Source organism: Lissotriton vulgaris, chromosome 5 (genome assembly GCF_964263255.1).
Source record: "Lissotriton vulgaris chromosome 5, aLisVul1.2, whole genome shotgun sequence".
In the NCBI taxonomy this organism is placed as follows: domain Eukaryota; kingdom Metazoa; phylum Chordata; class Amphibia; order Caudata; family Salamandridae; genus Lissotriton; species Lissotriton vulgaris.
This window is the reverse complement of record NC_141693.1, coordinates 1,673,786,425-1,673,799,954: the sequence shown is the minus strand read 5'-3', so window position 1 is coordinate 1,673,799,954 and position 13,530 is coordinate 1,673,786,425. Positions and strand designations below refer to the sequence as shown.

Sequence of the window (13,530 nt, the reverse complement as noted above, 5' to 3'; positions counted from 1 at the left end):
ATTTCGAGACTGGTAAGTAAGAGCCGCTGTCAACATTTGCAATTTATATTTCTATTCCGTTTTCTTGCGAGAGTATACATTGTAGGGGGTGCGGGGAGACACTGACATGAGAGACCGAGCAGCAGAAACAGTCGGATCAGAAAATAGGGTGGAAAAGCTAGGGTGCGCGCACTTGTCTCTGGAAGCCTCTGTCAGGGGTGGAGCGAGCTCACATCCCGGGTGACTGGAGTAGGAAAGGAGGGCGGACGAGCACCGTGCTCCCGCAGACCACGCCAACGTTTATATTCAACGAGCCAGAGGCGCGCGTGAGCCAAGTGCATCCCTTTCATTCGGATGGGCTTCCGTTTTCACGGCCGCGCGCCGGCCCCGCCCCCACCTTCGCTCGATACGCCGCGCGCCGCTGTCACTTCCAGCACCAGCAGACAGCAGTGCAGTCTGACAGGAGCGACTCTTCGCACACACGCCCCCTCGGTAGCAGCGGCAGCAGGCCCCTCCGTGTCCGACGGCAGGTAAGGGAGACAGAGAGCTGGGGCCTTCCCTGGGAAATCCAGTAAGGAGAATAATGAGCGAATAACGGACCCGTAGCCTCGTTGTCCGTACCATGGACAGGGCAAAGCCGTGAAAGCGGCTGTGTGAGAAGCCGGCGCCTGTCAGTGACAGCCCATACCGCCACTCGCCCTTATTCCATGCAGCGTTAGGGACAGTCAGCCCCGTGACTCTCACGCCAAGGGGTGCGGGAGGACCTACAAGTAAGTGGCGGGGCCCCTACCATACGTGAGTAAAGGGGAGGGCATTCACCCTTGATGTGCGCCTGTCACTGGTGTACCCCTCCCCCAGTGAAGGAGAAGCAAACATGATACCACATAAATGCGTAGAAAATAGCGCCCCGTGAGCATGAGAAGTGCGTGTTACTGCGAGGGGTGGGGGCGCCTATGGCGTGAACGTGTTTAGCGGTGGGGTCTCTTCAATGGGGGTGTGACACGCAGCTGTGATCCTCTTATTTTGAGGGAGAGACACTTATCTCGGTAGGGACTTTGTCTGCAGGGCGGAGGTAGTCGACTGTTTGGGTAGGGCTCAGGAAGAAGGAATGTGATGAACCCCTGTCTTGGGGGTGGTCTCTGTGCTAAAGGAAGGGATTCATGTGAGGTGCATAGCTCCTGCTAGAAAGACCTATTTTTGTAAACACTATATGCTGGTGAAGGGGTGCAGAATTATCTGGGTATTTCTTAATCCTGAGTGGATCTATATGTGTGTGTGGGGGTGGGCATGGGGATCCCTCGCCTGTGCTTTATGCCCTCCCCCTTGCCGCAGTGCCTCTTGTAAGCTTTGTGGAAATGGTCCATTCTGCGTTCTGCACCTGCTGCTCTCGCGTTAGTGGGTTACAACAGGAGGGCGTGGCTGGTGGAACACCGTGTATCTGGCGCTTTAATACATGCATACCTGTGCCGGTGACAGCCGTGGGGAGTATATTTAATGCAGGTGTGGGTGAGGTGAGGTCCATTGTTCATCGCCTCCTGGGCTTCGAAATAATAAGGGTGGTGCCTCCCTTTCTATTGTGCTACATCGGCAGCCACAGAAGGAGCGAGGGCGCTGCCTGCTTTTCTTCCAGTCCACAATTCCGATGTAGGGAAGAAGGCTCTCCAACCAGGGCGCAATCTTTCGTGAATATGGAAACACTTTATTGTGTAGCTTGTGTAAGCGATGTTCTATAGGTGGTCCTGTCCAGAGCGTATACTGACTATCGTTGAGATCTCAAGGGAGAAGGACTATTGCACCCTACTGGTGACCAAGAGATTGGAGTGGCTGGTGACACTTGTTGGGCTGATGCCGGATAGTGTTCTTTGCCAGCAGTGGGACCTCAGAGAGCACTCTGTGCTTATGACCATGAAGCTGAAAGGGATCCATGATGGCTTCTTAGTGGTATACAGTGCACTCTGTTGGTGGGCAGGGGTTTCATGGAGGACTTCATTGACACTGCACCCCTCCTGCGGGAATGGCCTCGACCCCTCCCCCTACCTCCCACCCCAAATCAGTGCATCGCCTCCCCACAAGGAGGTTACCATGAGCCACCCTCTCATCTCCCTTTTCCCCCAATGTGAGTGGCATTCAATAGCCATAGCCGTCCCCTTTTTTTGCGGGGCCACTCCAAATACGCATTTCTACAATCCGACGGGGTAGATTTTCCAGAACACGGCCATGTTGTTTGGCGTGTACCACAGAAGCCCCCCCCCCCCCCCCCCCTGACCATTCTCAATTTACCTTTCGGGATTTGAAAAGGGAGTCCAGATGGGTAGTGCCTTTTTTGTTTAATCGGGTCCGAACAGCAATGCACGATACCAATCTCACTGCAATTTGCCACTGGCCATTCTCTGTATTGTCTGTCTGCAGGTGCAGTTATGTGTTCTGCATTTACATTTTTTTGCCTTGCTGGGTAGGCGGGGACATCTACTGTACATAGAAGGGATTTAAGTAAACGGATTGGCGTTTTGACCTATTTCTGTCGTCGTGTGGACTAGTTAATGGCGGGGACGAGAATGGTGTTGGCGTTTGAACACTGCAGACGGTGTGGACAGAGCGAGGGATAGAAGGGCAGAGAGGGAGAGACGGCGCGAGAATGGATTTGTTTCTCGTTTTACACCAAATACCATATTTAGCACTATGTAGATGCACAATGGCGGACATATGTATCAAAATAGAATTGAAATATAGAAATTGCAATTTTTATGATAATTAACCTAATGATGTATTTTGGAAGTTTCAACGCGATCGTGAAGTCGTTATTTTTTGTGCATGTGCGCACTTCTTTTGTAAAATGATCCTTTGTCATGGTACGAAATGAGCGCGTAAATGTAAATGACAGCAAGGCACTCGGCAGAAGCCGTCTCAATAAACCATCGCAGCCCAATTCTGTTATTCGTATTTGCTTGCATATCTGTACTCGCACAAAGGACTGTTTTAAACATTTTCAATATGTCTTTCCATTAACAAACCGTGGGCGTGCCCCAAGTTACACTGACTCGTGCATTTGGCGTTGATGCCGCGCATTCCCCTTTGTCTGATGATGTTCATGTTTTCAGCTTTGTTTAAATATGTAAACTGAATTACAGAGTATACCGAACCTGGGTACAGTTCAGGCTTCCACCAATCTGACCTTTTCTCGCCCGCCCTCGCCTGAAATACACTAGAGGATTAAACCTGTTTAACTCTCTGATAATGCAGGTTGCACATTAAATGTTTTTCCTCCTTACTACGAGAAGGAATCACGCGGTTATACAATAGTTTACACGAGCCCAAAGTGCTATATTTCTTAAGGAATTTAAAGAGGGACCAGCATGCTTTAGTCTCGAAAGACACAAGGACATACTAATTGTTCTGGATATAGTCATATCAATAGGATACCATCTACTGTAACGTTCAAAACTACACTTTTTCCTTTTTAATCATCCATCATTGCTATTCAAAACCGACACTGCATTTATAACCTCGAAACGTATATGTTCCAGTCACTGACCTGCAAAGATTGACGCATAGGGCAACATTGGTCGATTCATATGGATAAGACACTCTTATTTTCTCACTGTGAATCAGTCCAGATAGTTGTAGGTGTAAAGATATGAACACCCATCAACCATTGGTAGATGGGTGAAGTTTCCAACTGTGAAACCACTACTGTGTGAATCAGTCAAGTTCTCCCAGCTTAAAAAAAACATTGCCTTCCAAGGTTTATGCATATTGTGGTAGTCCATGTGCAATGAATTATGGGTCACATGTGCCCTGTGTAAGGATGTTGGTGCAAATTAGACTTCCAGTGAAAGGATCACTCATTTTGGATGTTTCTGAGACTCCGGAACGCATAATTTGATTTGTTTTAATGTTTAATCTTGCCCACTGGTATTTTTTACCCCCACAGTCATTTTTAAAAAATGTCTTTGCACCATAGATCTAATTGTACACTGTATATAGATTTTAGTTAAGTTTTACTGTTTGGTCTGCTAGTTTTACATTTGTCGGGTGGTTAATCCAGCCACTGTCGTGAACTTGCTGCATTTACAAGTTACGGTTAAGGGTGAGATTGAGGGCTATTTGTGCAGGTCCTTTTGCATGAACGTGTTATTATCTGTCTCAAATGTTTGTGTGTCATTTATGCATGTGTAAATTTCTGCCTTGTGCAAGGTCCGCAACTGAATTTTAGGCATTGCTGTACTCCTGGTAATATACTATTGTCGTAATTTTTCTTTCTGAATCATTACAAAATACAAATCTGTTTCAAATGTAGGAGTAACTATGTGGAGAACATGTCTGATTTTTTTTACATTGGCCTTTGTTAACTGGGTCCAACATAGTTTTTCAGTGGTAATTCACTGTCACTTATTCTGTCATGCACCAGAACCCCTGCTTTGTAATCTCCTAAACATATACATAAATCCACTTTCTAAGCACCTTAAGGGTATCTTCTTGACTGAATTTCTCAATTCAAATCCAACCCTGAAGTATCTACCAGTAAGCTATATTTCAGAGAAAAGGTGTACTCTTTATTTGGAATATAAGTAACCCGGATTAACAATTTTTAACTAGGACACTGTATTGAATCATTCTATAGGACTCAGGAAGTATAAGACACTAATTATCCAGGGCCATTTACTCTCCGATACATCACAGACACAGCACTTTCATCTCAATAGTAGCACCCATATTTTACCCTGCCACTTTGTTATCAACTGTTTCTGGCACCAATTTTGGCACTATTAAGGCTTTTTTTAATTTTAGGTTCTTCCTCTTGTCATACTGCCTCCAATCTTACATGATGTGTGGTTCAAACTAGTAACGTTAATGTATTTCCGAATAGAACATATTTGTACCAAGCCACAGGCACACTTGTTCACATTCCAAATGTGTTTACAGATAGTGAGATGTATTTTCAGTATTGTTACATAGCAGCTCACTAATATTACTGGAAATAATCTCTGAGAAGCGCTCCCACTTCTCACATGTGAGGTCCTGTTATGATCTAAAATATCTTTTATTATGGATGTTGCATGAAACATAAACACCTTTCACTGCAGAATGTCTATAATAGACTCTTACACATTACCAACATTACAAATAAATGAAAGGAAAATGGTATTTAAAACAATCTGTTTAAGAATTATTCAAGGTCATCAGGGCAAAACTCTGGAGAACAGAGCTGGCTCTATCAGGGCCCCACCGAAAGGCTGGGGCCCTGGGCCAGATCCCACTTTGCCAATGCCACAAAACGTCTCGCACCAAATAACTAGGTTTTTAAATTTCTACGGATGGGTCTAAAAAAACAAGGAGTGTACTGTGCAGATAGAGCTTGTCAAGCAAACTTTGAGATTGAAAAAGGTGAATCCAGTCCTTACATCTTGCCTGCTTTGACTTCAGCCACTTGTCTTTCGTCCACCACTCAGTGCACCACAGGCAGACTGTCAGAGTCATTAACTGATTTAGACCCGTAGGGTTGATCATGAAGTTGTATGCTGCAAAGAAAAAGGGTCAAATTGTATGTCTTGCTACAATTCATCTGAAAATATTTAAAACAACCATACTTGTGTGATATCTATAACAGTAACTGTGTACCTTGTGCCCTGCAGGTACAGTGAACATTTGCATTTTTGCCCGGTGGTGCCTCAGGAGGACAGAGGTTCCACCAGGAAAATTGATAACGTTTTTTGGGGATTTCCAGGAGTTTACCCCCTCCTTTAAAGTTTGTTAGTTATATTATAATGACACCCTAAGTCTCCCATGGGGGCATATTTATGACACTGAAAGAGGTATATTATGTTTTTAAACCTTCCTAGAATGGTGTATTTTGTCTTATAGCTGGAAAATGCAAGGAATTATGTTGTTCAGAACAGGCTGCTTTACAGTATGTGTTAAAATAGAAACATGATTTTATGTGTTAACATAGAAAAAGGATTTATGCACAAAATTGATTGAGCATTGATATGCTATATTGATAACAACGAAGTTAACCGCAAATCACTATGGCCCTTCTAGCGATTTTGGGGTGTAAGCCATCCGGCAGCTCATCGGAGGCTTTCCGCCTGACATCATAGGTTTCTGCCAGCCTGCCGTATTTTGATACTGGCGGTCGGAGGGAAACCCTCGGGGTAATTCTGCTCTGCTTCCAACAGGCTCACTGAGCCCGTCGGGGGCGGCAGGCGGATGGTAATCCCAAAAGGGCAGCAGAGCCATCTATGGCACCGCCGTCGGGATTACGATGTCACTTTCTGTCTGCTCTTTCATGGCTTTCTGCCCACCATGAAAAGGTTGGCGGAAGGTGACTTTGTGAGCCCCTAGCCCTTCTCTATGGGGCCTGGTGGGGCATGTATGTTGCGCCCCTAAACATCCCTGCATACGGTGCAGGGATGTTTGAAAACATCCTTTTTAGGTCGAGCATCAGCGCGCATGCGTTGTTTTCAAGACCTGCTGTAATCACTCCTTAGGAGTGAAATTACAGCTGCTGCTTGCCATTGGCTGACAACTCCATCGCTGCTTCTCATTGTCTGGTGCTCTTGATACATCACTTTTGTTTTTAAACCAGAAGCACCGGCCAATTATAGTTTTCTTACACCTAGGTTTTAGCTGGACTTTTTTTTCTTCTATCAAACTCCTCATTCCGGGCCCCTAATTCCAGCCCACTAACATGCAAAAGTAATTTAGAAGAGCGCAACTTCGTGTCTATGAGCCCTTCTTGTCCCATGCGAATGGGCTACCAACCTATTTATAGGGAGATGGGGCCAACAATTTTACACAAAAATGAAAAACCACCAATCCAGAACCCCGTGTCATCCTTCAAGTTAATATCGAGTGTTGCTTCTGGACCGGAGAGAGCATCACGATGTAGGCGCACTCATTGGACAACAAATACCATGAAATAGCATGCCTCGATAAGGTGTCTGAGTATGTCAAAACTCGTTACTTTCAGCACAAAATTGTAAGAACCTCACCCAGTCATTATGCCAAGAGCCACCTCCAATCACAGATTTTTATCTCCAATCAAATTTGTGAGCGTAAATCCTTAGTGCAGACCAGTGACTAAACCGTATATCTCGTATGTTCATGAACCCACAGCTTTCTGCATTAGCAAGAGACACCGACCACAGAGGAAACTGCCCTGCCTGTGTGCTCATTTGGCCAAGAAACCTTCCAATAGCAAGCCTCTGGATCATCTGTACTTTGTCAAATGGGCATGATGTTGACCAAAGAGGCGCCCTCATTGGACAAATACCATCCAATAACTTGCCTTTATAAGGTGTCGAAGTATGCGAAACTCGTTAAAAACAGCGCAAAACTGTAGAAAAAGGCTAATCTACTCATTGGCCAAGAGCCGCCTCCCATCCTAGACCTTTATGTCAATGCAAAGTTGCAAGCAAGTGAGTGTGCCATTCTTAGCTGTGTACGAAAATCATTACAACGAACCAGTAAAGGAACCGTAAAATTAGTATGTGCACAACCTGAAAAGAAACTGCTAAACAAACACGCGTTCTCATATAACTAACCTTTCTGTATTCCATCCCACATTTAAAAAAACAATGTTGTGAACCAGAGAGGAGACGGGTACACACTCTCTCTTTCATTAGTTTGCCATCCTCTAATTATTATTTACAAATTTCTACCGAAAGGCTACATGTGGGTTAGAATCCAAGTAAAACCGTAATAATCTGGAATTTTATTGCTGTTGCAGTTTTATATTGCACAAACTTGACACAAAGATATCAGAGCGCTTTACAAGACCTATTGGTATTGTAAATGACAATGCCTTTTATTATTGCAGGTTTATTAAACATAAATAAAAGGCATTGACATTTACAATGCTGATAGCTCAAAATCACGCAATTGCGAGACCTATTGCATTGCAAATGCTTGTTTTCATTGCAGCTTGTGCTGCAGCCCCTTTCCGGCTGCCACCCACACTGTAATACAAAAATGGGCGTTTCTGACCGCTAATAGGGCAGTTGCGTCCTAATACTGCGGATGGAACCGCTGACTAATAGTCGTACGGTTCCATTCCGCTACGGTGACGGTCGGACACTCGTTCAACTGATATCGTAATCCAGCCCTAAATGTCTCAATGAATTTCATTATAAGATGCTACTTTTCAGTGAGGTTTAATTGGTGTAGCATTGATTTAACAGGACATATCTACTTTAATATAGAGGCGAAATCTTTGACAAAGCCAGTAGGCATGACAGTCAATGAAAAAACAGTATCTTGTGTACAACCTAGGTGGGAGGGGGAGTTGGGGTTTTAGGGTTTATATCTTACAGGACGTAGAGCTCACACCCTGACCACAAGCCAAACTCTGTGCCGAACCGTTGCTATTCAGCACCCCTCAGAGATTAGGCACAGGTTGGGCCACGCTCAAACCCCTTTAGGTGTGTTGGCCATGACAGATTTGGTGCTGGCCCTGCAGCAAACCTGCGCAGTATATGCCCAAGGGCTCGCACAGCGGGAGTTGAAAATGGGGGTTAAAAATGAAGTACAAGGTAAATTAACTCTAAAAACGCAGCTCAGCTAAAAAAAGTGAGTTATGGTTCTGGCTCAAATGACCAAAACTACTAAAATTTGGCAGTTAAAAAAAAAATATATCTTTATTAGGTTTTCTCCAGCACGGCAGCTCACATCTAGAACTACATGTATACATTTCATCCACCTCAGCTGAGGTGGGGAACATCACAATTCAAATACATGCTAGCAGTAATGTCTGGGTTCCCGACCCTAGAGCGTCCGTTATCCACCACATCTTTTTGTGTACCTTTTACATGCATAAACGACTCAACCATAGGAAACTCCCCCCCTTTGCCCCCCACCTCTCCCCATCCCAACAACCCCCTCCCGTATCCACTCCCCCCCTGCCGGGTCTATATACCTCAAGGTCCTTGTATCGAAGGTATCATGTGGGGCTGTCTTGAGTCTCCCCTCTCTGTCCTGAGGGCTCTCCCTCCACGAAGGGCATTGCATCTGTGCTGCCTATAGTGGCCTGCGAGGTCTGTCCCGCAATCTCCTGCATCATCGCTCCCCACGCCATTAACACCTCGGGCAATTTGGCATCCCTTCTGGTGCCCCTAAAATGCCCCATCTCTGCTAGGGCCCACTCCCTAAGATCCGTCCTCCATTTCTCCAATAGTTATCCCTGCTGAGTTAACCAGTGGATCGCAATACGCCTCTTGGCAATAACTAGACCCAGGATCAGGAACCGCCTACTTATCTTGCGTTTGGGGTCTCGAGAAATCAAGCCCAGAATGAATTATCAATGATACAAAAATAGTTAAAGGTAGAGCATCATAGCCGACAGCGTGAGTTATGTGAGTGTGTGAGTTATTTGTTGAGTGCATTGCTAACTGTAACTGGCAGAGTTCAGTGATTTTTTAAGTTTTTAGTTAGACCATAGCTCACTTTTTAACTGTACTTTTTTGTGAAAAAAAATCTATCTATCTATCTATCTATCTATCTATCTATCTATCTATCTATCTATCTATCTATCTATCTATCTATCTATCTGTCTGTCTATCTGTCTATCTGTCTGTCTATCTGTCTGTCTGTCTGTCTGTCTGTCTGTCTGTCTGTCTGTCTGTCTGTCTGTCTGTCTGTCTGTCTGTCTGTCTGTCTGTCTGTCTGTCTGTCTGTCTGTCTGTCTGTCTGTCTGTCTGTCTGTCTGTCTGTCTATCTATCTATCTGTTTGTCTATCTATCTATCTGTCTATCTGTTTGTCTATCTATCTATCTGTCTATCTGTTTGTCTATCTATCTATCTGTCTATCTGTTTGTCTATCTATCTATCTGTCTATCTGTTTGTCTATCTATCTATCTGTCTATCTGTTTGTCTATCTATCTATCTGTCTATCTGTTTGTCTATCTATCTATCTGTCTATCTGTTTGTCTATCTATCTATCTGTCTATCTGTTTGTCTATCTATCTATCTGTCTATCTGTTTGTCTATCTATCTATCTGTCTATCTGTTTGTCTATCTATCTATCTGTCTATCTGTTTGTCTATCTATCTATCTGTCTATCTGTTTGTCTATCTATCTATCTGTCTATCTGTTTGTCTATCCATATATATTATGTGTATATATATATATATATATATATATATATATATATATATATATATATATATCAGAAAGACAATACTGGGCACTCTTGGGCTGGTAAATTACTGTATATTTATTTTATACACCGGTGCAACCACAATAAACTGGCATGGCTGTCTGTCTGTCTGTCTGTCTGTCTGTGTATATATATATATATATCACTCCCAGTCTCTTCTCCAAAAGAAAAGAGTGTGACAACAGCTCCAGGGGATCAAACAAAGGGCTTTATTGGTGGTAAAAAGCACTGGAAATCCAAGGTTCCCTGAAACGCTAGGCAGACGCATTTCAGCCTTATTCATCTTTCATCAGTGCCCCATTTCAGTGTCCTCAATAATTCACGGGATCTGCCACTCTGTTGTCTGTCTGTCTGTCTGTCTGTCTGTCTATCCATATACATATATATATATATATATCCTAGCAGCCCGTCCCGACCTTGTCCGGGAGCAATCAGGTTTCAGGGCCCCCGCCCGCCCACCCCTACATTGTCCGTGGGTCCCCCGGAGTAGCAGCCCGTCCAGACCTTGGCTTCAGGGCCCCTGCCCGCCCCGACATTGTCCGTGGGTCTCCCGGCGCCTTAACTCATCCGCTGCACCTGAGTTCACCGGTCCGCCGCTCCTCACCGCTCCTCCCAGCCTGTCCGCCGCTACTCACCGCTCCTCCCCACCTGTCCTCCGCTCCTCCCCACGTTAATACCGGCCGCTCCTCCTCGCGCTCCTAGACGACACTCCTCCCCACGCTCCTGATGTCAGCACGCACGTCGCAGCCGGCGCTACTTCCATGGTACTTTTTTTTTTCTCGTACATTTTTTAAATAACTTATATATTTTTGATTTATTTAGCCTATGTCCATCTGCACACCCTGACAATTACACCGATGTATCGGGTGTGTGGATTGGCACTGTGGTTCCCAAGTTTACCCGCCTCATAGGTTCAAAGTTCTTCCTTTACAATAGTAGTATAGATTTACATATATATATATATATATATATATATATATATATATATATATATATATATATATATATATATATATATATATATATATATATATATATATATATATATATATATATATATATATATATATATATATATATATATATATATATATATATATATATATTCACTCACATTTGCCGTTTGCCTCGGTGCGGGGTGGCGGAGCCGCGCCACACATCCAAGGAACCGCCAGAAAGACAATACTAGGCACTCTTGGGCTGGTAAATTACTGTATATTTATTTTATACACCGGTGCAACCACAATAAACTGGCATACGCGTTCCGGCCTCCTGGCCTTTCTCAATGTCAAAGGCCAGGAGGCAGGAACGCATGTACAGTAATTTACCAGCCCGAGAGTTCCCAGTTTTGTCTTCCTGACCGTTCCTTATATATATATATATAGGGTGGGGGGACTAACGTCTTTTAAATCACGCTCAACGTTCACACCTGTTATGATATATGATAATCTTGACATTTTCCACGATGCAGTTGTCAAAGACATTAAGTCACTACATTCCAAGGTGCTCAATTCCAAACAGAAAAAATTTACACAAAATGATCAGTACATGCGTCTTATCCAAAAAATTCAGGCCAATGAGAATGTCATTGTCAGACAGGCCGACAAGGGAGGGAATATAGTTTTGTGGCCACGAAAACTATACCTAGAAGAAGCCCTCTCCCAACTGAATGATCTGAACTGTTATAGACATAGTGACATTTCATTGGCCAAAAAAGCTCAGGAAGACTTCCATTCATTGCTCATGGGGTGGAGGTCCTTTGGCCTACTGAGCATGGACGAGCTGAAATATCTAAAAAATAACCATCCTGTTATGCCAGTCCTTTACCTAATCCCGAAGATCCACAAGAATCCAAATAAACCCCCGGGAAGACCAATAATTGCAGCATGTGGGGGTTTATTAGAGAAGACAACAGTATATGTGGACTCTTTCTTGCAGGAATTTGTTCAGGAGTTACCATCGTATGTGCAAGATTCCAATGACTTTGTAAGAAAGAAAGAAAGATACAGGATATTGAGTGGGGTATGGATCTGTGGCTCATTACATTAGATGTCACGTCTTTATATACTAGTATTAATCACCAAGACGGACTGAGAGCCATAGAATTCTACCTAGGATTGAGACCTATAATCATGGCTGACCATAATCGCATGTTACTTTCAATGATTTCATTTTGTTTACACCATAATTTTTTCATGTTCAACAATAGATATTACCAGCAGGTCAGGGGTGTGGCTATGGGGGCCTGTTTCTCTCCCAGTTATGCCTGTCTCCATATGGGCTACTGGGAGAGGCAGGTTCTCCATGGCACGCACGCCGACATTTCCAGACAATCTATTGTTAGGTGGTATCGTTATATAGACGACGTGTTCCTAGTCTGCAAGGGCACCCGTCAGGAGGCTGAGCACTTTGTTGACCTCATCAACAAGAATGATTACAATCTGCACTTTACCTCTACCATCAGCAGGGATCAGGTGCACTTTCTTGATATGACAGTCACACCAGGAACAACCAATCTAGAAACGAGGTTATATCGCAAGGAGACGGCTGGAAATACGATCCTCCATGCCAGCAGCCATCACCCTGCTCACCTTATACGCAGCATTCCGTACGGAGAAATGCTGCGAATAAGACGTTTGAGCAGTACAGAAGTCCAGTGTAAACTGGCTCAACAAGCCAGCAGGGCCAGATTCCTGGCTAGGGGGTACCAGGCCGCAATAGTGGATAAAGCCATAATCAAAGCTAATGCCATTCCACGTAACCGTGCCCTTGAGCCCAAGGTCTATAAAAAGTCCACCTCCACTAACGAACAACCAGTCAGATTAATTTGGGCCTTTAATAGGCAACATGCAGCACTGGGGAAATTAGTTTCCAAACACTGGAATTTAGTGAAATGTGACCCAGTGATAGGGGATAGAATATCTAGTACCCCATCCATCACATACAGGCGAGCATATTCCATGCAGAATGCCCTAGTTAAATCCAGCCCAGAAGTTCTGACCAGTAAAAATTGGTTAGGTAAAAGCAAGGGCTTTAGGAAGTGTTCATCCTGCAAGGCTTGCCAGCATGGATTGAATAAAACTGAATATGCTATCCCATTCACTTCTGTTGCACGTAAGATAAAACAACAACTTACGTGTAAGAGTGAGTATGTGGTGTATGTGCTGGAGTGTCCGTGTGCCCTGCGTTATGTTGGCAGTACCAAATTGCAGGTGCACAAGAGGATACTCCAGCACATTAGGGCCATCAACACTAGTGATCCAACATATCCGGTGGCCCGTCACTTCAAGGAACACCATAACAATGATAGTTCCCAGTTGCGCTACTACGCTATTGACTGTGTTGGTCCTCTTAGGAGAGGAGGAGACAGAGACGGGGCCCTGAGAAGGTTAGAAACC

General features: G+C 44.3%; 1 protein-coding gene across 2 annotated transcripts in view; it reads left to right on the top strand.

The window, feature by feature from the left end:
- The first annotated feature begins 315 nt into the window (after positions 1–315).
- Positions 316–13,530, top strand: part of MAPT (microtubule associated protein tau) — a 1,161,691-nt gene continuing 1,148,476 nt past the window's right edge. The window contains exon 1 of one of the 2 annotated variants that reach the window (XM_086923799.1): positions 316–509. The gene's annotated coding sequence lies outside the window, so the exon portion shown is untranslated. The remainder of the gene's footprint in view (positions 510–13,530) is intronic. The other variant, XM_086923798.1, reaches the window with a different exon arrangement.